The following is a 24,795-nucleotide window of genomic DNA, read 5'->3' on the forward strand; positions in this document are numbered from 1 at the left end:
TTGCTTCTCCAAAATATGTAGTTTTGTCTAGATCTATTACATAGCTAGCTTTGTGATCATTGTAAGGGAATCCATCCCTTACACCCAAGAATCTTGCTATAGCTTCATGATTTTGGAACCAATCTAATTGTGGCTCTCCTTCTTGCCCCCAGTCAATCAAATCTGGATGCATGAGGAGTAAGTCTTTGTCTCTTGTCATTTTAGAGGATCCGGATATCATGCATACTTGATTATGATCTATTGTTTCTTCATCATATATTGCTGATGAGTTATCTTCATTGTCAGATGGAAATTCATAGTCATGAGAATTTGTGACGCTTTCTATGTACATTTCACTTTCTGATTGTGTATCACTTATCTGCTCTTGTTCTGGTAACTGAGTTTGTTGTAAATGAGTAGGCCTCCTTTGTATTGTGGATACCCTTCTTAAGCCTAGTATTAGTCTTTGCAGTCTTTCTTCATCTAATTCAAATGGAGGTGCTGAAGTTGTTTCTCTTGGCAAGAGTATTGACAATAACCAAGGATTTGGTTCATCTACTAGTGTTAAGCTTGTATCTGTTACCATGTTTTCTTATATAGATGATTCAGCTATTGTACTATTGGTTGTTTCTATGTTAGGTTCTTGCAGAAGTTGCCTCATGTCTTCACCATCTTATTCTATGATAGGGGATGTTGGTAGTTTCTTTCTTTTTTGCGATGGAAAAAAATCCGTCTGGCTTATAGGTATGAAATCTGAGGGTACCTTTGGCCTGTTAAATATATCCAATGTTTGTTGTCTAGCTTTTCTTATTGGTGGCACATATTTATATCCCAAACCTTGATTCTTTGGGTTTTCATTTGGCAAAACAGGTTCTAATATTCCTTTCTTTTGTAGCCCTAATCCTGTGGTGCCATCATATCTTTTTTTTTGTAACATCTTGAAGTTGTTTCCATATTGATGTAGAGGTATCCTGGGTACTACCATGTCATCCTCCTCTCTATATATCCAGTGATTAATATGTTCATTTAGAGATTCTTCTTGTAGATCTCCCCATCTAATGAAGGAACAAGAATCTAAATATTTTACTATTTCTTTGCCTTTTATCTTGCTTCATTGTTGTGTTCTGAGGTTTCCCAAAGGACCTGGGAGAAAATGATGATTGTTTGTCGTCTGATGTGATTGAAATGGAATATTCTCCACAACCAACTTCTTTAATATGCAAATAAGATATGATTGGTGTATTTTTCTCTGTTTCTTTAATTGATAATGATTCCATTTGTAGGTGAATAGGAGCTTCCTGATTATTTGATACTTGATTGTCTGAGCTTTCCCTTAAATGATTACAATGTTGGAAAGGGTTCGGGTCACCATGGATAGTGATCTCTACACCATTATATGGGAACTTTACACATTGGTGAAAAGTTGATGGTACTGCTTGCATTGTATGTATCCATGGGTGACCTAACAACATATTGTACCCCAGTTCTCTATCTATTACTTGGAAGGCAATATTTGTTGTAGTCGGTCCCACTTGTGCTGGTAAAGTCACCATACCTTTGGAAGGGTGTTCCTCATCATCATAGGCTTTTATATTGATTCTCTTAGTAGAGTCAATATAATGTTCGGAATATCCTAGAGCTTTGATCAAATGTAGAGTGCATATGTTGAGGCCCGCGCCACCATCTATTACTACTCTTCGAACCTTTTTTTGGTCAATGAAAGCTTCTAAGTGCAATGGATCATTATGCATGAGTCGGTTTGTAGGAACATCTTGTTCAGTGAATGTGACCTTTGAGGCTGACAAGTTTCCCACCATTGATTGAAATGTGTTATCATCAATGTCCCTAGCAACAACTGAATCTTGTAAGGATTTATCCAGGACTACTTTATGGGCTAGTGATATGCGCAACAACTCAAATAATGAAATTTGGGTTGGAGTTCTCTTCAATTGATCGACCATATTATAGTTGCTAGTTATTGAAGGCTGGTTCGAAGGTACTCCTTGTAATGTGACTTTCGATCTTCTTGTAATGATGACACAATCTTTGCTTCTAGGATTCACTGTGATTGTAGCTACCATTTCATGTCCTTCACATAGTGTGTTAATGGCATAGTCAAATGCTACATTGGTATAATTAGCAGTATTGTCTTGTGTATTAGAACTGGAAGCCTTTCCTTTGTCATGTTTGACAAAAGGATATTTGAAAATGGTATAATTTATATTTGTTGCTTTATTATCTACTGTAATCTCACCTTGATCTATGAGATCTTGGATAAGGTTCTTCAATTTGTAGCAGGTTGTTGTCTTGTGACCCTTATTACAGTAATCTTTGCAGAAGTCATTGTTATTCCACCAAGCATACTTAAATGGACCTAGTTCATATGGCCTAGCTTCTGGTAAAGTTATAGCATTGCTCTGTATCAACTTCTTCAGTGTTGATTCAATAGGTTCTCCAAGGGTGTGAAGTTCCTTCTAGGTGTGCCTATCCTTGGAGGCCTTGAATTATTTGATTGTAGCACATTGGTATCATTTTTCTGAGACTGGTTCTTATAAGTTGGTCCTTGTAAAGGTATTATTGTTTGAGCTATGTTCATAATATGTGCATCAACAACTCCATCGTTTGTGACATTTTTGTTCCTAGACCAAAATTTTTATCTTTCATTGCTTGTGTTGGTGGTTGGTCCACTATCCTTTTGGTGTTTCAATATCCCTTGTTCTAATAGGCCTTTCTCACATTTGATGCCTTTTCTGTTATGTCTTTGAAATTATTCAGGCATTGGATTTCTAATGGATATTTAATCGAAGGCACAATATTTTCATTAAATATGTCTACTTGTTCCACTTTAGGGATGTGACTGAGGCATCTACGATATAGGCCTCTCCATCTTTGTAAGAATGTAGAAAAAGTATCACCTTCTTTTTGTTTTGTTGCACATAAATCTATTAATGTGATTGGATTATCTATGTTGAAGGCAAATTTGGATATAAATAACTCAACTAATTCTCCCCATGAAGTAATTTTTGGCGGAAGGTGTGAAAACCATTCTAGTGTTGTCCCTCCCAGGCTCTTTGAAAATAATCTCATCAAGTATGTATCATTATGAGCTACTTCAATGCCTGTCATGAAGAATTCTCTTATATGATCTCAAGGATCTCCTTTCCCTCTATATTTGTCAAATTTTGGTGTTTCGAGATGCTGGGGAAAAGGTGGCATGTATAATTTTCTATCAAAAGGATACGGACAGAGATCTGCCATGGTGTAGCTCTTTTTATCATTCACTACTTGTATACTAGACATTTGCTTTTGTAGGTTCTCCATTTGTTGAGTCAGAAGTTCTATTTGGGTTATTGGTGTGTTGACTTGATGAATGTTCCCTACAAAAGGAATAGTATTTGAGTTTCTTTGAGCTTGTTGAAATATAGATAAACTAGGTAACTATGTACCATAAGTCCCAGCAGGTGATCTGAAGTATACAAATTACGGAGTAGCATTTGGCTAAGCCAAGCTTGTTATCCCTGGATTCACATTCTGACTATTGTAGGAGGAACCAATCGAGACTGTTGGTTGAGTTATATTTACTAAGGTAGTGGTGTGAGATATTGGAGCTTGTAGTGTCATATTAGGCATTGCTTATGTTGTAATATTGGCACTTGGTGGTGTCACTGTTGATTGTATTGAGGTTGTAGCCATATTTGGTGTTGCCCATGTTGTAAGATTGGCACTTGGTGGTGTCATTGTTGACTATATTAAGGTTGTAGCCATATTTATATTTTGAGATATACCTTGTGTTGTTGTAGCAATTGTTGTTTATGTCTGTGTTGTAACTGGTATTTGAGGTATATTCTGGTTTAATGTCACACCTTGTGGCAATATTGTTGAAATATCTACCCCTAGCGGTAGTTTGGCCCCATTTTGTACTAAGAGGGTGAGATACTTATCTCTGTCACTATTAATGAGAGCATTGAAGATCATTAATGTTGCGGGATCTTGTTGGGCTGCTTCGAGCTCTTCCTTTGTCAAATTATGTCATATTTCATCAAGGGAAGGCATCTTGTTCAGGTTTGTTGACATTGTTATGGGTGTGTAACCCTGTGTTTGTTGTTGTGTGGATAGATCCATATTCCATGTTGGGTTGTCCAAGGGGTCGTTGTTAGGATCCATTTGATTTTTTGCCTTTTGAGCACGTGTTAATGGTATGAATGTTGCTTCAAAGTGATCTTGACTCTCTAAGATGTGTATGCAAGACTTGGTTAAATGAAACTAAATATATTTCTATGACACCCTAAAATGTAGACATCGTGATCTATGATGATGACTTGCTATCTAGGATGTCAAAATTTGAACATGATATTTTCAGCGTATTGTCGGAAAGCTTCAAATTCTGCCTCTTCTTTAATTCAGTTTTCTAGGTCTATGTCTATCTATACTGAATTTCGAACTTCTTCATCTATGATAGCCTGGACTATGTCATATTGGTTTTGATAAATTATTCATTCTTCAGCAAGGGTATTTAAACCATCAATTATTTCTAATTGAGTGTTGTTTGCCTCAAGATTCGGTTGTTCAAATGAGAATTGGTCATTTCCTTTTAGACCCATGTGTTTGAATATTACTATGCAGACAATGTTGACTCTAAGAATGAATGAATGATACCTAAAATGATAGACACTTTTGATTTTTCTAACATGGTTTGAGAAATGTTGCTATGGTTTTCTCTACCAATTGTCTACTAGCTTCTTTTTGAGTTGCTCTTTGTATCTTTTTCCTTAGTTTCTCATCAAGGGGAACAAACTTTCGGATTTCATCATCTATTACGGCCTCAACTGTATCATATTGGGCACAATTGACTCTTACTTCCCAAATGAGGTTATCTAAACCATCAATTATTTGTAATTGGTCAATGTTTGGTCCAAGATTAGGTTGTTCAAATGCGAATTCTCCATCTCCTATAATACCCATGGACTTAGGTATGATTCCTATAATCTGATGCGACACTAATCTTAAGGTACTTTGGTGAAATGACTTGTGTGAGGACTTTGTGTGATGATTATAACGGGACTTCTAAAAGAATTAAGTACCTAGGACCTATGATCACTTGAAAGTAACATTTTCATCATCTTTGAATTTGTGCAAAATGGTTTGGTTTTGGTTTTGGTTTTGGTTTTGTTATTGGCACTTGAAGTTTTCATCTTGTTGAACACTGAAACTTTTGACTTTGTTTTTATTTGAATCTTGCAATGTTTTAAATTTGTTGAAATATAGCAAACGGCACAACATTCACATCAAAAAGAATAAAACCATGAATATAGCAATTATTTAGGAAAGTTTTTCAAATTTCCATGAATGTTGGAATCCTTTTCAAGACTGCATTTTGTTTTCGTTGTATTTGGGCAATTCGATATCAGACAGATTCTGCTAATGTCAAAAGGTCACAAGTATTATCACAACCCACATCTTGATACTCTGTCAGCTCAAACAGTCATGTCACACCCTAGGGTGCACCCGTTTTTTTGCCTTTTTCAGAAATTAGACCAAAGAAGATTGTTCCTCAATTGGTCTGTTATACCGGGAGATTTATGGTGAGTGTCTTGGGGGAAGATTCTTCCCCACCCTTGCACTATGATAAACAAGTGTTTGTTACTGACTCAGCTTGGCTTCTAATTTCTAAGGTGTTTAGATAGGGTTTCGTTCACAATCAGCAACGTTTTACACTCTGTTGAGGGAGGTCTCCCAGTCTATAGAGGTTACACTCTATAGATTTTAACGTGTCGTATAGGCATTGAGGAAGGCATAACGTCATTGTGACAACATGTAACACTCATCGCACATGATTTTCATCACATACACTTTTCATTATAGTGGCTTGGATTACTTGGCTTTAGCCATTGGCCACTTAGGTCGTTGCCCTCTCACCGGCCTTAATGGCACCCTAAGGGCAACTCGGGAGGCAAGGCCTTCTAAAGGATTTAATTGCATAAAATAAAGGAAAGCATGAAAGAAGAGATCTATTTTTCTGATCACCCATTGAAGGGGAGAGCATAATACCTATCCCTTAGAGGACACAAAAGACAAGGTTATTTTTATCCCTTCATTGCAATGATTTTCTATTCTAAGTGGAGATGTTGCTCCACACATATATGGTGTTCATTTTAACCAGCATAGCAATGATAAAAGTTGTTTTGTTATTTATTAAAGCACCAAAAGGAAGTGTTTCTACTCTAACCCTATAGAAAAGATATCGTTAGTCAACACATGTTGGGCTATCCCGCCTAATTTTTCAGGTTACAGAGTTTTGTCTTTTCATAGACATAGAGGTATTCTGCTAAAAACCAAAACTATAATAAAACAGAAAGTGAAAAACTAAATCTATCAAATGTGACTAACCTACTAATCAAATGTGAAATGATAAACCATCAATTGTGAATTACTGTGTAAGCAATTGTGACATGATGACTGATCAATTGCGATATGATGTGATAGCAATTGCGACTTCTGTTTTTGTTTTTTTTATTTTTTTTTAAATTTCAAACTTTTAACAGAAAAATAGAAGAAAAAGACAAGAGATAGAAGAGTTATTCTGCAATGATATTGTTCCACACTACACGATCCAACACATCAATTTTGTCAAAGAATTTGTATTTGGTTAAAAAGCGATGGATGGTTCTATGATACTGAGTGATCTCCTCTCTCTCTTCGATCTCACGGAGCTCCCTTTCTACCTTTAGAAGTCTCTGATAATCCTTTTCTTGTCTCCTATTCTGCTTTGCCTTTCTTGCATCTGAAATTCAAAATGTCACCTTTCTTACCATTGGATTAGATACATTTTATATGCAGAAATCAAACTTTCCAGAATTCGACAAAATTTCAAGGTTAGATGCACAATACAAAATCATGCAAAAACAACACAAGAATTTTTTTATTATCAATCTTTTAGGGCAATTGCGATATGTTTAAGCAATTGTGACATCCTATCTGATCAATTGTGACATGATGTCAGAGCAATTGTGATATGATATGAGCAATTGCAAATTTCTACGTATGCAATTACGACATCCAATTTCCTATGTCCATACGAATCTGCAAAACATGTCAAAACAAAAATTAAAGGTCAGAGTGTTTCACATCGGGTTCACCAAATTTCATCATGCTTGAAATCATTATAAATCTTAGGCTAATTAGACTAAAAGGATGAATCACAAGAATCCTTAACTAATTAAACCGATTCTAAACACAATTCAATGAAATAAATGAAGGAAATAAGAAATTAAGCTATTTAAACTCCCTATTCTCCACTTGTGCTTCCATTGTTCTTCTCCAATTTGCGTGGTTGATGGCTCTCAGGTATTGCACCAATTTCCTGAATACAAATGTTTTGAAGACTGTGATTCTAGACTGAATTGAGCAAAGAGGTTGAATTTACAGATTTTCAACACAAAGGGGGTGAGAAATAGAACTCAAGTGTTGATTGATAGACAACTGAAATTGATTAATCAATGAACTCAATTGATTGATTTATTAACTGAATTGATAGGGTAGTCAACTGGATTGATTGAAGAGTGAACTAAATTGATGGATTAGTCAACTCACTTGATTGATTAGTCAACTGAATAGATTGAGGAGATGACTCACTTGATTGATTAGAAGACTGAATTGATGGATTATTCATAAAAAGCTGATTTTGAGTCAAAAAAGATGATCGATGAGTTAACTGAATAGACAACTGATTTAATCAATCAGTTCTGATTTTAGCATGTGTTGTAGGAATTTGAAATTGAATATGATTTTCATTTTCAATTTGAATTTGAATTCGGGCATTCGAATGTTGAAATGCACATGAAATTAACTAAAATTCAGATTTGGGGAAAATGTGAATTTGGAAATATGAAATGGAGTGAAATGAACTGAAATTCAAATTTGGGAGAAATGAAATGTAATTGAATGGAATTAATTGGAATTATAATTTGGAGAATTGGAGGAATAATTAATTAATTAAAATAAAATTATTTAAACATTAGGAATGAGCTTAATTAAATAATAAAGATTATTTAACTAAGGAAAATGTTATAATTAATTAAATAATTGATATTTAATTAATAATTGAGATAGGGTTAACTAATTAAAATGATTTGAGAATAGAAATAGAGTAATTAGAAGTGTTGAAAGGCGATGATTAGAAGAAATAGTTAGTTTAATCAAATAATTAAAGAATTACTTAATTAAATAGACGAATAATTAGTGTAGAATTAATGAGACATTTTTCAGGTGTCTATAGTTTTTGCCAACATCTGTCACCAAAAGATTACCGACAAGGAGCAGATGGAGATTTCAGAGGTTAGCGTGAAAATAGTTTTTATGGTTTTAGCCAACATCTGTCTTCAAAAAATTATTTCCCTTCTAAGCAGTTGTCTAAGGAAAAACAGTCGGTTTTTGATATATGCGAGGATGATTGACCCCCTATTTCAAAACAACTAGATAGAAATTCAGGGTTTTTAGATAAACTATGATTTAGGGTAGAGACAGACTTGAAATCTGGAAACCCTAATGGGGTTTCTCTGAAAGGGATTTCTCAACCTCACCTTTCATGGCCTAATTGCATCCTCTGCACAATTTGGTTCCCTCTTGGCCTAACTCTATTCCTCTGCAAAAACTTAGCTTTTTGTCTTACCCAAATAATATCCCTCTGCATGATAATGATAAACCTCGTGCATCTTCTTCTAACCCTAGACTGCCCTTCAAACCAAATCATACAAATACTTTGTGGAAGTTAGATATGGAGGGCTTCAAGAGGGTACCTCAGGATTCATTCAAAGTTTGGAGAAAGAAGCTACATGGTAATGAGTTGCCTCACAAGAAAGATGCTTTCACAGCGAAAAATGTCAGGCAAAAGGCCGCTTGTTCAATGACGCTTCCTAAACATTTTCTTTTACCACAAGTCTCCCATCTTAAATAATGGGCTCTTATTGGTAAGTTTTGGAAGTCCTCTCCATCATCCTCTGAATTAAATGATTGGGGTAAAAAATATTGGGCAGGAGTTAAATAGTTTTTTTATATTGATAATGGATCTGAGTTCTTCATTGCAATATTTGAGTGAAAAGAGAATAGAGATAAGATTCACTGATTTAAAGGTTGGTTCCGCAAGGGATCTAGTTTATTTACTATCCCATGGATTCCTCATTTTAAAATAGATTTAAACATATGCCAGTTTGCCTCTTTCTGGGTTTCTTTTCCTGCTCTCCCTTTAGAATACAAAGATTTGGAATTAATTGAATCTTTTCAAATCAGATGGGTATTTTGTAAAGCACGACCTTATACCTTTTGAGATGACCCATCTTCTTATTCGAGTGTGATTGTTGTTGGATCTTTCCAAGGCTTTTCTAGATTCAATCTCTATTGCTTTGAAATATGGTTGTTGAGAGAAAATAGTGTCTATATAGAATCCGGTGGCTGTTGATTGTCATTCAGATTTTTGGGGTCATTTTAATTCTCAATGTTAAGGATCCTCTTATTCAGAGATTAAGGTGTGTGATGACCATTCTTCTAACCCTTCATCATGTGCTCTTAAAAATTCATAGAAATATTGTGAACCTAATTCACATATGGCTGGCCATAACAATAAATACATCTCTTTATGGGGTTATCAAGGGTTTTCCATTAATAAATCAGAACATACTTTTCTTCTCTTTCTCAATTATTTGGTGGAATACTTTGTTTCCTCTAAAAATTCATCGGAGATGAATCAATCTATCCAGTATTTAGCTCTCCCTAAGAATTCTGATTTGAAATGTCCCAAGTTTAGTATAACTGAGGAAGTTCTCCAAATGATAAAAGAGGGGTTTTTACACATTCAAACCTTTTTTAGTCCTAAAAAAGAGAGAATGGCTTACTTTGAAAACCTAGTATATGAGATTGTTCATAACAAGTTACCAATTCATATTCTAAACAACTTTCATTCAGATAGTCATAAGCAACATTTTTATTTTCAATGGCACCAACATCCAGGTTCCCAAAATCTTCCAAATGATCTAGAGTTAGTGGTTGATGCTTTGCTTTGATCTGTAGGATCCCAACTTTTTGATGAAATTGTAGATGAGATTTTGCATGAAGAAGATGTACCTGAAGTCCATCATCTTAATAGAATTTCATAAAAGTATTTCGGTACACAAATAGAAATGGAGTTTCATTAGAATAATGATCTACCCCTTGAGTTTGATCTTGCTAATGGTTTGCCACTTGTTAATGAGGGATCACAAACTTTTGATTTACTTGATCATGATGAAGCTGATAATATTCATCATTTATGTTGTCAATCACAATTTGCATCTAAACCTCAAGAGGATAAGAATTCCAATAAATAGGATTTCGGTGCTTCGAAACATCTTGAATCAACTTTTGATTTTTCAGAGTCCCTATCCATTTCTCAGTCTCCAACTTCTCAGAGTCATGTTAAGAATTCTCCAAAGCCTAGAGGGAGAAAAACAACTGCAGTTAAACTTAAAGAGGAGATTGAGGCTGGAATTCAATCTACCTTAGATGGGAAATTTTTAGTTACAAAAAGATTGAGGAGAGCATGTCGTTTTCCCTGACAACAATGAAGATTATTTCTTGGAATGTTAGAGGCATTAATGCCTCTGACAAGAGAAATCGAGTCAAGCACCAACTTGATTCGTTAGGTGCAGATATTATACTTTTACAAGAGATAAAATTATCATTAGAAACATTTCAATCAACGGTTTCTAAATTATCATGTTGCAGCTATAGGGGCATCCAGAGGTTTATTAGTTTTATGGAATCCGAAGAAGTTGACTATAGAGATTGTCAGTGAAAGCAATAATTAGCAAATGATGAATGTTCATTATTTTGATCTCTCATTCAAAATCATAAATGTCTATGGTCCCACATAGACCCATGAGAAAAAGAGGCTTTGGGATTCTTTATCAATAATTATTCAACAATCCCCTAATCAGAATTTTATTTTGGGTGGGGATTTCAATGCCATTGTCTCCTTTCAAGAGAAATTAGGAGGTATTATCCCCCCACAAAAGACCATTGAAGACTTTGTAAGCTTCATTTATGACAATGCTTTACAAGATATGGTTCCTCAAAAAGAATTGTTTACTTGGACAAATAAGAGAAGAGATTTCACACAAATTGTTGAGAGATTAGATAGATTCCTTATCTCTCAAAATTTGCTACTTAAAAACTTTAAAATTGAAATGGACATTTTACCCCTTATTTGTTCAAATCACTTTGCTATTGCAATCTCCATTTCTTCAACCTCTCAAATTCCTTCTCACCGACCAACATTTAAGTTCGAGAGAATGTGGCTCAGACATCCACACTTCCTCCCTCTATTGAGATAGTGGTGGGTGAGTGCTCCACATTTTAATGGATCTAGGATGTATCAATTTTTCAAGAAAATGCAATATGTTAAAGCACAAATTAAACTTTGGAATGTGCTCTCATTCAAAAATATTTTTATGGAGAAAGAATCAGTTGCAAGAGAACTTAATGATATTCATCAACATATCATTTTGAATGGTATGGATGCTTCCAATTATGATAAGCAAAGAGATTTACAATCAAAATGGGAAGAACTTGGCAAAAGAGAAGAAATCTATTGGAGACAAAAATCTAGAGAGCTTTGGTTGAAAGAAGGGGATAGGAACATAAAAAAAAATCATGCATCTACGAAAGCAAAAAGAGCAGCAGCTGCTATATTTTCAATTAATGATGCTAAGACAGATAAAGTCCTTACTAGTGCGAAGGAGATTCAGGATGAAGGAGTTACATTTTTCAAGTCCTTATTAGCTCCACTTTCCTCTGCAAATGTTAATAAGGCCAATGTCAATGATCAAGAAGTCTTAGCTCCCATTCTCTCTTAGTATCATAGAAAGATAATGATATTCTTATGAAACCTTTTACTTTAGATGAAGTGCATAAGGTAGTTTTTTCACTATCTCCAGACAAAGCTCTGGGGTCTGATGGATTCACGACCCTTTTCTTTCAAAAATGTTGGGATGTAATTTGTTTTGACCTGGTGGCTATTCTCAAAGAATCAAGAACCTCTTCAATTTTAAAAATGTTCAATACCACAAATATTTCAATCATTCCTAAGGTTAAGGATCCAAAGACCTTTGCAGAATTTAGGCCTATTTCACTATGCAACACTATTTATAAAATTATCACAGGCCATTTATCTCAGACTGCATTATCTAATTCCAAAAATTATCTCTGGAACAAGAAGGTTTTTTTCCTGGAAGGGAAACTTCTAAAGGTGCTTTAGTTGCTCATGAAGTCCTGCACTCAATTGACTCGTCTCAATTGCCTTCTTTTATTGTTAAACTTTACATGATGAAAGCATATGATAAGGTGGATTGGAATTTCCTTTTGAAAGTACTTCACAAATTTGACTTCTCAGAAAAATGGTGTAGATGGATCAAGGTGTGTGTTTTAGAAGCAACTTTTTCAGTCGTCATCAATGGGTCCCTGATGGGATTTTTTTCAAGGACTCAAGGCCTTAGACAAGGGGATCCTTTATCTCCTTTTCTATTCATAATCATGGCTGAAGGTATTAGTAGATTGATCAACTCTAAGATGTCAATGGAAATTGGTAGGGGATTCTAATTCCAAGAACTAATATTGTTGTCACCCATACTTTATTTGCAGATGACACTCTTCTTTATGGTAAATCATCTATTTCTGAAGCTAAGCATATGAAACAATCCTTGAAGGCTTATCTGTCAGTTTCAAATCAGAGGATTAATGCACACAAATCTAAAATATTCATATTCAATGCAAGGTCAGTTTTAAGCAAAATGATTATTAAAATCTTTGGTTTTAAGGTTGAGGAACTTCCCTGCACCTATTTAGGTATTCCTTTTTTTATGGGAGTTGTATACACCTAAAAATGGTCTGAAGATAATTAATTAAATAATCAATTATTTAGTTAATCCCCCTTCCTAGTTTAATTGAATTCATTAAGCAATTTGATTAAATTCCCCTTTTCATCTACTTATTAATAAATCTAAGGATTTATTTAATAGGTTCATTTCATTAATCCCCTTTGATTTATTCAAATTAATTAATCCTCCCCCCACTTCAATTAACTCTTGTAATCCCCTAATTAATTAAAACAAATCAATTTATGAGTTGTTGAAAATTAATTAGTCTTTTCCTATTATTTGAATTTTAAATTCAAATTATCCACATGCCTCCTAACTTCTAACCACCTAACCTAACCCATTCCACCTAACCTTGGGTTTGCCTAACCCTATCCTATCTTTCACATCCTAACCTCCTTATCCTAACCTCCTATGGTGTGGATATTTTCTTCTTGAGACACATGGAACTTTGGCCACATGTCTCCTCTCTTGGACACTTGCCCTTTTATGAGCAAAGTTCCTAGATACTTGTCACCACATAGATGACAAGTGTCTCTTCCTCCAACCTCTTCTCCAACCTCCTCCAATTTCACCCTTGATATCTTCAGACTCAATCTTGACCGTTGATTCTTGCCACCTCACCCCTGGCCTTGGAAGTCCTATAAATATCCCCCATTTTGGAGCAATAAGGATCCCATCTCATTTTCATCTTATAAATTGTTACTATAAGCATATCCATTCTAGCATATCATTTGAGCATTGTTATTATAGGCAATTGCATCTTAGATTTAGTTTAATTTTATCATTTTCTAGCATAATTGTTGAATCATGTAGCTTAATCAAATTTTTTTCTAGCTTAATTGCATCATCATCATAGCTTAATCATGCATATCATTATCTTAATTAGTCTCTTGGATCAATATAGCATAATCAATCTCATCTTTGCATATCATTCTCATTTCAAATCCTCCATATAGGTGTAGTCAAGTCACTGGAATTGCTTATCCAAATCTGAGAGAAAATCCATACTCGCATCTCTTAGGAGGCGATAGATCACTTTGTCATGGTTTTATCTTTCTTTTGCTTATGATTTGCTGACCATGCTTGTAATGATCTATTGAGTGTTTTGTGTTGTAGCTGCAGATATCGCACATCACAGAGCATGACAGGAGCTAATAGGTCTTCTTACTGGAAAAGTGTCATAGATAGAATTAAAGACAAAATTCTAGCCCGGAAAGTTAGACGGCTCTCTATTTTAGGCAGAATACTCCTCATTAAAATTATCCTAACTGCAATCCCTAATTATTACATCTTTGTGCTCAAGGCTCCTAAATATGTTATAACTCAGATAGAGAAAATTATTAGGGAATTTCTCTGGAAAGGAAACTTATCTCAAGGAAATAAGATTCCTCTTGCTTCTCTATCCAACATATCAATGTTAGGACCCAGAGGAAACTGAGAGGGGGGTGAATCAGTTGACTATTAATCTCAACCCAAACATAACTTAATCAAACTTGATGCATAATACCGGTAAACCAAACTTAATGTTGGTTGACAGTTTAAGAGTTAATAACAATACCGGTGAAGCTTAATGTATGAAATAGAAAGAGAAATAAAATCCACAACACATAACATAGATATTTGTATGTGGAAACCCTGTAAGGGGAAAAACCACGGTGGGAAACCTTACCCACAATCAGATGATACTACTGCAAATAGTATGTGTGTACAAATGGGGTCTGCACATGAAGAAAGGCCAACTGCCTAGAGCTCATTGCTCAATCACAAAATGAGAGTCACAATAACTACAATTGGATGATTAAATCCAATGATAATGTACTGCTCAAAGTAGCATCTCCAATGTTGGATTCAGTACCAATTAAGCTCTGATTGTCTTCTTCAAACCTTCCTTGAATCTTCAAATGATGTCTGCATGAGTAGCTCTACTTATATTCACATATACCAAATATCACAACCTTATAATACCTTATGTTCTCTTTTATCCTATATCAATCTCACAATTCAAATATTACATATATATCAAGACCTAAGACCAAATGTGTAGGTCGGCTTACTAAGAGTATTACAATTAAATCAATTATAAATGAATCAATATGTGATGCATCATGTCAGCTCAATGCATTTATAATAATAACCAATCAATAAATCATCTCCATAACGTGTTGTGCTGATCTGGAATAGATAGCGCTTGTCGGTCCATAACCTAGACCAATTTGCCGGTAACAACAAATATGCCAACTTGATTAGACCAATAACCAAATCTCCAAAACAAGTATCCAAACCATGTCTTGGACATAACCTAGTAATCTCCAGATGATAACAAGTCATCCTTAGTGTCGGTGAACCAAATACCAGTGACTGTGCATAAGTCACTGAACATGCCAGTGAACATAACCAAAGATCTCCAGAAAGATAAGTGTTGATAAGTGTTGAAATCAATGACAAAACCAATGCAACACATCCATAATACCAACAATCTCTCCCTTTGGCAATCATGGAAATACAAGATGGAAAAACCATCTAAGTGCCAAAGTCAGAATGCCAAAAACCAAAAACCAACAATCTCCAGAATAGATTAATACCAAAAATCAAAATACAAATGCAGAGAGTAACAATCTTTCCCCTAATGAATAATCTCTCCCTAAAAGATAATGTTTTTTCATAGATATCTCTCCCCCTTTGACATCAAATGCCAAAGCAATACAAATACCAGATACAGCTAGTTCATAGAACTAATTACAAATACCAACTTATCCAACTACTCCCCCTGAGAAGTAGCTCTCCTCCATCAAAGCCGGAAAAAAGGTTTCTCTATTAATTTTTTCCGGTCTAATGCCAATCTCCAACTGTCTAAGTCTCTACCATTGAGGGTATTACCCCAATCTTTTCATGCCCAAACTTTTGGGCAAAAACAGAACAACAATTTTTTTTAAAACAACATAATTACATTAAATAATCTACAATAAAAATGGAGTAGATGAGTTTTGTCTTAACTATGGGTTAACTCAGGGTTAAAGAGTGGTTTACTAAAGTTGATTTAATTAACTAAATCAATATGGTGACATCAATTAGAGGAGACTAATTACTCTCTAAAAGGGGTCATCACAACTTAATTAATTAATCTAATTAAACTAATTAATTTTCTCTAATCAAAATTCTCCAACAAGAATCGAGAGATATTAATTATCTCAATAGTATTTAAAATACTCAAGGCTAAATAAAATAATGATAATTCATATTTAAATAATTAATTGAACGTACGCTATTACACTTTTAAATATAACTAATAAAGTTAACTAATTCAATTATAACATTTACCAAATAAATTCATTTTATAATAAAGTCGAATATCAAGTCCCCTTAGACATTTAAATTTCAACTATTAAATATTCGGCCAATAACAACCTCATAGGCTAAAATTTTACATTACACATTTAATAAATTTCATTAATAAAATCCCCCAAAGGAATTTTAACCCAAACATCCATATTTATTTAAATATGAAAACTAACTATATAAAATTCTCATTAATAACCCTTGTTAATAAAATTTAATCAATTATGCGAATAATATAGCTATATAAAAATAAATCCCCAATTTCAATTAAACCCTGATAATAAAGACTATATTAAAAATCAATTTCACCCTAGTCAATATTAGGAGTTAATTAATCCCACATATTGACTATAGTAAAATGGGGGGGGAATTATTTTTCAAATTTTAAAACGAATTCCCCCTCATTTCATTTTAATATTATTTAATTAAGGTTGATCTATTCTTATAACTCAACCTATTCTTTTTCTTCTTTTTTTAAAATGCTAACCCTAACCCAAAAATGGGTTAGGGTTGCTAATCTTAACATATCTTTTTAGATGATGATGAAGGAAGCGGAAGGAGAAATGGAGCGCGGTCGGATCCAGAATTCAAATTTGAGCAGGAGTTCTGGTTCGGCGTCGGGACAGCATGAGGTAGATGACTCAGAGATTCCTGCAGATGGAGGGGGTTCAGATAGTAAGGATCTTGATGCTCCCTTGGATTTGGGGGACCAAGGGGGAGGACCAAGACCACATGAAGAGCGGCTAGCAGATGAGAGCGGGAAAGGGCAGGTTCAAACTTCAAAAATAGAAGACGACAACTCGAAAGGAGCTCAAGGATAGCAAGCGACTAGTGGTTCAGAGAACATGGTGGAAGGAAAAGATCATCCAAAAAAGGTTCTTTTGTCGACCCCCAAGGATCTTAAGGGGGGACCCAGTTGGAATGGACATATACGTAAGTGGTCCTCTCTGTTCGGGGTTAAACCCAAAGGTAAGTCCTCATCGCCTCCTGTTAAAAACACCTCGAATGTGTCTCAAGGCAAATTTGCTATTGCTGTTCCAGACCAAATCATAGACCAAAACATTGCTAGAATGGAAAATACTTTGATCGGTAATTTTTTTGGGTCTAGACCTAATACAGAGATCGTTCGTGGATTTGTCAAAAGAAAGTGGAATTTGAAAGGTCAGGTTGATGTGGTTGCAATGAACAAAGGTTGTCTATCCTTTGCTTTTTCTTGTGATGAGGATAGAAGAAACATTCTCTATAGTGGGTCATGGGCAATAGGCAAACACATCATGTACATCCAAAAGTGGTACCCTAACATGGCAAAAGGAAAGAATTTTTTGGTCCAAGTCCCGGTGTGGGTTAAACTCCCTGGGCTTCCAATGGAATTCTAGGAGGAAGATTTTTTTGTAGGAATAGCCAACACCTTTGAGGAGCTTATCACTATTGACCAGGTCACGACATCTAGAAGAAGACTGATTTATGCCAGGATTTGTGTTGGAGTTGGACCTGACACGAACATGCCAGAGGAAATAGAGATATAATCTAAACTGGGGAAGTGGAGGCAGAATATTGTTTATGAAACAATCCCTTTTCCCTGCTTTCACTGTAAAAAGTTGGACATTGGGCTAAAAAATGCCCAAGTATCGAGGGTAAACCCTACCTCCAAACTAGGGTTTGGAAAAAGGTGGATAGGCCTCTAAAAGCCTTGGAGTCCAATGACCTAGATCAGGAGAAACAGTCTCAGATTGGACGGACGGAGGAAGAATTCACCAGTGAAGTGGGAAATGAACTAAAGAAAGTAGATAGTGTAATAATAGATCATCAGGAGTTGGAGCTGAGTGATAAGGATTCAAAGCATGGGAAAAAAGACAACAATCAAAAAGAGGAACTGGAAGAGGATAAGACAGAGTTAGTCTCAGATAAATGTGAGAGTAAAGGAGATAAAAAGCCCACAGATAACAAAGAGGAAGGAGATAATCTTAACCTTGTTTCAAACTCTCAAGATCTAGATAAAGAATTAGACTGGTTCCAGGAGGCCCAACCTGATAACATCCTGGGCCAAGGGCTATCGGAAATCTCATTAGCTTCCCCAACAAAAGTAAAGCTGGCCTTTTTGGAGGAACAAGATTGAAAATGGGGAGATGAGGAAGACATGAAAAAGGCACTGGGGAAGAATGAAACAAAGCATGAGGAAGAAGAAGAAGTAGAGGACAAAAGAAAGAACAAGCAAAAAAAAAAGAATAACAATAATCTCATCAATAGTACACTGACTAGAAACACTGGAAGCAGGCTTGGGGATGTGGGAGCGCAACACACTTCTCCAGGAAGACATTCAAATGCCAAAAAGAGATCAATGGAAACAAGTAGGAATATAGCAGATGGTACCCAAAGAACCATCTTTGAGGTAGGTATTTCTAAAAATCCATGAAAATCATCTCTTAGAATATTCGAGGACTGAACAGCCCTCACAAATATGATTTAGTTAAAAGTATGATTAGAGATAAAAATCCTGATATTTTTTTGATTCAAGAAACTAAGATGGCAAAAGATAAAGTTGAAAGCTTGAATATGTTCAAAAATGGAGGAGTCAGCGAAGGGAGTTCAGAAGGTGCATCGGGAGGAATTGTTACCTTCTGGAACAAAAACAATGTAGAAGGTGAGGTGCTGATTCAGGACAACAACTTGGCCTATATTAGATTTAAGCACCTTAAGAATTGCACCACTTGGGTCCTAATTAACTTATATGCTCCTAACACTAAGATTGGTATAAGTGAGATGTGGAGAAATCTTACTAGGTTAAGAAGCAGGTTTGCTAAGGACAGCTGGATAATTATGGGAGATTTCAACACCCCCTTGAAGGAAAATGAGAAAAAGGGAGAGAGTCAAGCTAATCTGGATAGTATATTGGACTTGATGGATTTTATAAACAATAATGGCATTCATGACCTGGAGCTGCAAGGAGTCAAATACACTTGGACTAATAGAAGAAGAGGTGAGAATTTGATTCAAGTTAGACTTGATAGAGCTCTCCTTTCCTTAGATTGCTTTAACCTTCATGACTACTCTTTATCTTCTCACATAAGGGCAGGATCGGATTATTACCTAATAACCTTTACGGCTGAAGCAAAGAATAGAAGGAGACATTTCCCTTATAGATTTGAAAAGATGTGGACTAGACACCTGGATCTGGAAAGTAAGATTAAGGACTGGTGGCAGGTCAGTATTGAAGGAAATGCCATGTACAAAGTGGTCAAAAAGATGAAGATTGTTAAAGATAATGTTAAGAAGTGGAATAAGGAATGCTTTGGGAATATCTTTACCTCAAAATCTACAACCCTCTTAAAGCTAAAGGAAATCCAGGATGAGATACAAAATAATGGTTACACTAATACATCTAGAGATACTAAAGATGCTATTCTTATGAGATATCATGATATTATAGCTAAAGAGGAAGCCTACTGGAAACAAAGATCAAGAAATGTCTGGTTGAAGGAAGGGGATAGGAATACTAAATACTTCCATATGTCCACATTAAGACATAAGACCATTAACAGAATTGTTCAGATTAAAGTGAATGGCAGATGTGTTGTAGAAGATGATTCCATGAGCAGGGCTGCTATGGACTTTTTCTCCAATTTACTTGCTAAGGATCAGAATTTGGATATATAGGCCCAAAGGGACCTCCTGGATAGTATACCTACCATTTTAGGGGATGATCAAAATGCTCACCTGACTGCCATCCCTTCCCATGATGAAATTCTAATAGCTATCATCTCCTTTGAGGGCAACAAGGCCCCAGGTCTGGACGGCTTTCCCATGTTCTTCTTTCAAATGTACTGGCATATTATTGGAGATGATGTTACCAGAGCTGTGAAAGAGTTTTTTGGTGCTAGAAAATTTTTGGAAGAAGTTAATGGTCCTTTTATTGCTCTTATCCCTAAAAAGATGGGGACTGACTCAATGGATCTCTTTAGACCTATTAGTCTATGCAACTCTCTTTATAAGATAATCTCCAAGGTTATTACCTCTAGAATTCTTAAGTTGCTCCCCACCATCATTTTGCCTCAACAAAGCGGTTTTGTCCCGGGTAGACAAATTTTGGATTCAATCATCTATGTCCATGAAAATATCCACTCTTTGTCTTTCTCTCAAAAAGAAGGTTTTTTTCTGAAGCTTGACCTCTCTAAAGCCTATGATAGAGTGGATTGGGATTTTATGATGGATGTTCTCTCTAATTTTGGCTTCAGCTCCAAAAGTGTTAGCCTTATCAGGCAACTTGTCTCTTCGGCTTCTTTCTTTATTTTAATGAATGGATCTCCTTCTCCTTTCTTTAAAGCTTCTAGAGGTCTTAGGTAGGGGGGCCCTCTATCCCCAGTTATCTTTATCATTATGGCAGAATGTTTGGGGAGATGTATTGGAAAGCTGGTTGAGAAAAGGGAGTTTTGTGGTTTGAATCCTTCTTCGGCGGATCAAATATGTTCCCATCAGTAGCTTGTTGATGACTTTATAATAATGGGGAAAGCTACAGTGAAGGATTCTAGAAGATTAAAAAAGGCTTTGGATAACTATGGAGATGCCACTGCTCAACTTATAAACTGGTCTAAAAGCTTTGTTTATTTTATCAATACCCCGAAGAGAAGGAGGATCAAAATTAGTAATATTTTGGGTTGTCAAATTGGTAGTCTGCCTGCTTCTTACTTGGGGCTCCCCTTATGCCATGATCCTTTGGATAATTTTTGGGGAGCCTTGGTGGATAAATTCCACAAGAAGTTGTTTGGCTAGAAGGGTGCTCTTCTTAGTCAAGCAGGTAAGGTTCAACTGCTGAAATCCACTCTTCAAAGTATTCCTCTCTACACCATCAGTCTGTTTAGGATTCCTGCTAAGCATTAAAAAGATTCAGAGATCTTTTTATGGACAGGGGTTGAGGAGAAGAAGAGAATGAACTTGATTCCATGGGAGAAGGTTTGCAAGCCTATAAATAAAGGAGGTTTGGGCCTTAGAAGAATAAGAGACATAAATGAGTTCCTTATGGCCAAGCAAATTTGGAGAGGATATAGAAATCAAGGAGAGTGGAAAATGATATGGGATAACAAATATAAAAGTCAATGTCTGACACTTCAAAGCTTCCTCAAAGCGGAGATTGTCCCAATTGGATCCAATATTTGGAAAAATGTCTCTAGAACAAGAGAATTGTCAAAGGTGCAAAATGGAAATTGGGGAAAGGGAATCTTATCCAGTTTTGGGATGACCCTTGGCTTCTGGAGATCCCTTTGAATGAAAACCCTGAGTGGAATAGATTTCAAAACCAATGCAAGGAAAGATTTGGAACCAAGGTGGAGGATTACTCAAAAGATGGATAGTGGAAGGACTTATCTCAGGTGGACCAGTCTTTGGGTAGTTTGAATAAAGTCATGAACTCTATGGTGAGGGTTGAAGAAGAAGACCATTTAATTTGGAAATTCACAACTAGTGGTACTTTTATTGTGGCCTCTTTGTATCATCAACAGTTCTACAACATGGAAAGCCCATGCTAGGCTAAAGCATGGGTGAAAGGCCTCACCCCTAAGATAAATCTTTTCTTCTAGACAGCCCTTCAAGATAAAATTCTTACTACTGAGAATATCAAAAAAAGAGGTATTAGTATGCCTAGTTTTTGTATTCTTCGTAAGCAGAATGAGGAGACTATAAATCATATGCTCTTTCATTGCCCTTTCTCTATTGATGTCTCGAGAAGTTGTCTGGATCACTTCAAAAACAGTTGGGGTTTCCCCAAGTTGATTCAGGAGATTTTCAATTCTTGGCATCATCCTTCAAGAAATAAATCCACAACCTTATTATGGAAAATTGCTTTACCTCACATGTGTTGGGGCATATGGAAAGAGAGAAATGATAGAGTTTTCAGAGAAAAGACTACTAAGGCTAAAATTGTGTTTGAAAAAATAAGAAGAACTATAGTGGAAATATGAATATCATAGGCGGTATTGATAATCCTCAAGATAAGGATGATCACTTTATCTACAAAAAGTGGAGATTAAAGGGTCAAGAGTGCTTTCAAATCAACCCTAGAGAGGGTGTGATATGGATCAGTCCGCCCAAGGGATGGATGAAAATCAATTTTGATGGGGCCTCAAAGGGTAACCCGGGTGCTGCAGGATGTGGAGTGGTCCTAAGGGATGAATCGGGAATATGCAAAATCATAAAATGTATTCCCATAGGAAATCAAACTAATCATGTTGTCGAAGCCATGGCGGCTTACCATGGGATGATCCTTGCCAAGGAAGCTAAATGCACTAAAGTTTGGTGTGAAGGAGACTCTTTAAACATAATCAATTGTTTAAATATGAAATTCCCACCTTCTTGGTCAATTAGTAATGCTATTAAAGAAACTAGGAAAATCAGCAAAGAATTTGAAATGTGTGTTTTTACACGTGTATAGGGAGGCCAACTCCTACGCTGATTGGGCACCCAACCTGGCTTGCCAATTGGGAGACATCATTACTAATTATGGTGAAATGGAGATTGCAAGTGATATGAAATCCCTGCTTAATTAGGATCAGAGCCAGACAAGGCAACGTGGTACTTTTAATCATTAATTCTAATGCCCCTTCTGCCTTTTTTGATGCAGGGTTTTATCGAAGATAATGAGCATTTATATAGGTGTCTTATCATTATTATCTGGCATGGATTTTGGGCGTTCTTACAGAGTACCCACAGAAACCAAAGGAGAGGTTATCAAGCTGAGAGAAGGAATTGCAAGGAAGGTGCTGGAAAAATGGGAGGTAACAAGAAAAGATTCGAACCTACTTCCTACTCTGACTGGAGAAATAACAAAGAAGTTTGGGATATCCTTCAGCAGGGGGGTTTGAATGTTTTCATGGAGTAGCTAAGTGGGAAAGACCCCACAATCACTAGCTATTTCATCAAGAACTGGAAAAATGGCAACATCCTTATCGGATCCCAAATGATGAATGTTGATGAAGAGGTCATTGTCGAGGCCACGGGGATGACTACTGAGGGAATGAAATTTTACAAGGACCGAGGCATATCAGATAAAGCTGCAGATAAGTTTCCTATCATGGATGAAGAGAGGAGAAAGATGATTAAAATTGATAACTCCTACCATGCTCCGAAGAGAATTTGCAGGCCATGGAGGTTTGTTTTATTCACTTCTATTGCATACATTACCTTAGATGGTAGGTTTACCAGAGCCTACGGGCATCACTTTGTTTTGCTCAACCACTTTCAACATGGGGAAAAGGTGAGCCTACCCTATTACCTAGCATGCTCAATGGATCATACTATAAAGGAGGTTCAAAAGGACCCTGAAGGCAACCATGCCCTCCACCTGGGGCTTATGGCCCTGGTTTATAAAATTCTTAAGGGGAAGTGCATTGAAAAGCCTATTAAAGGCAAAAATGCAAGAGACGAGACTACGGAGAGTGAAGCTAGCGGATTTAACTTTGAATCGGAGACCGAGGGAGAATCAGAAGAAACTAGCAAAAAAGGGAAGAATAGGGCCAAGAAGAGAAGGATTATTGTGGAATCAGAAATGTCGGATTCTGAAACCGAATCCTTTGAGAAAAAAATTGTTAAAAAAAAGAAAGGGAAAGCTAGTGGAAGGCAGACTCAGAGGAAGAATACTAAAAAGGGTAACAATTCAGACATCAACCACATTCTGGTTGATTATGAGGAGGAGACTGAAGAAAACAAGAAGGTTGAGGGTCAGGATAAAGAAGGGGAGGGTAATCCAGTGATGGGTAATATTGAGGTCGTGAATACCACAAGTCTACAAAAGGAGGATAAAGGGGATAAAAGTGGTAGTGGTGACAATGATACTGTTAAAGCCTTCTATGAGACCATCGCTACCATGGTGAAGGATATCAACAGTTTGAAAATAGATACGCAGGCTATCGTAAGAGTTACAGTTGGTGATAAGCCCCTAGCTGAACATGTTAAAGAATTGGTTGTCGTTCTACATAATACAGAAACTATTGAATGTATGGTTGGAAAAATCATAGCTATGGAAAAAAAGGTCAATGAGATGGGAGATAGAAAGGAAATGGCAAATAAAATGAATGACTTTGGTAGCAGAATTGACAGGTTGGAACTCAACCTCAAGAAGATTGTAGACCAAAATTTCTAAATCCTCAAATCATCGGTGGACAACATGAGCATCCTTATCAACAAGTTGGATAACAATGCTGAGAAGGATGGTGATAAAGAGTAGTTGGACAAGAAGGGTCATGAAAGCAAGACCAGAGCAAACACAAAGATCAAGGGTGACATCAAAGGTCGTGAGCTGGAGGAACTGAAGACCTCAGCGAACAACATAAAACAAATGGTTGTTCATACTGAGGAAATTATGAATAGTATTTAGGTCTCTGTTGGTGTCCTAGGTTCTGTCTTTTTGTTGTCTCTATGCTTTCCTTTCGTTGTCTGTTCTGGGTTTTTAATGATATGTTATGTTAGTTGATCCCTTTCGGTGGGATCATTTTGTCTTTTTGAAGTGATCAGGCACTTTTTTCTAGCAGTTCTGTTCTCTTGGCTTGTACAAGGTTCGGGTACCTTTCAAATACCTACTTTTACTTAA

This window comes from Cryptomeria japonica, chromosome 2 (genome assembly GCF_030272615.1).
Source record: "Cryptomeria japonica chromosome 2, Sugi_1.0, whole genome shotgun sequence".
NCBI classification, from domain to species: domain Eukaryota; kingdom Viridiplantae; phylum Streptophyta; class Pinopsida; order Cupressales; family Cupressaceae; genus Cryptomeria; species Cryptomeria japonica.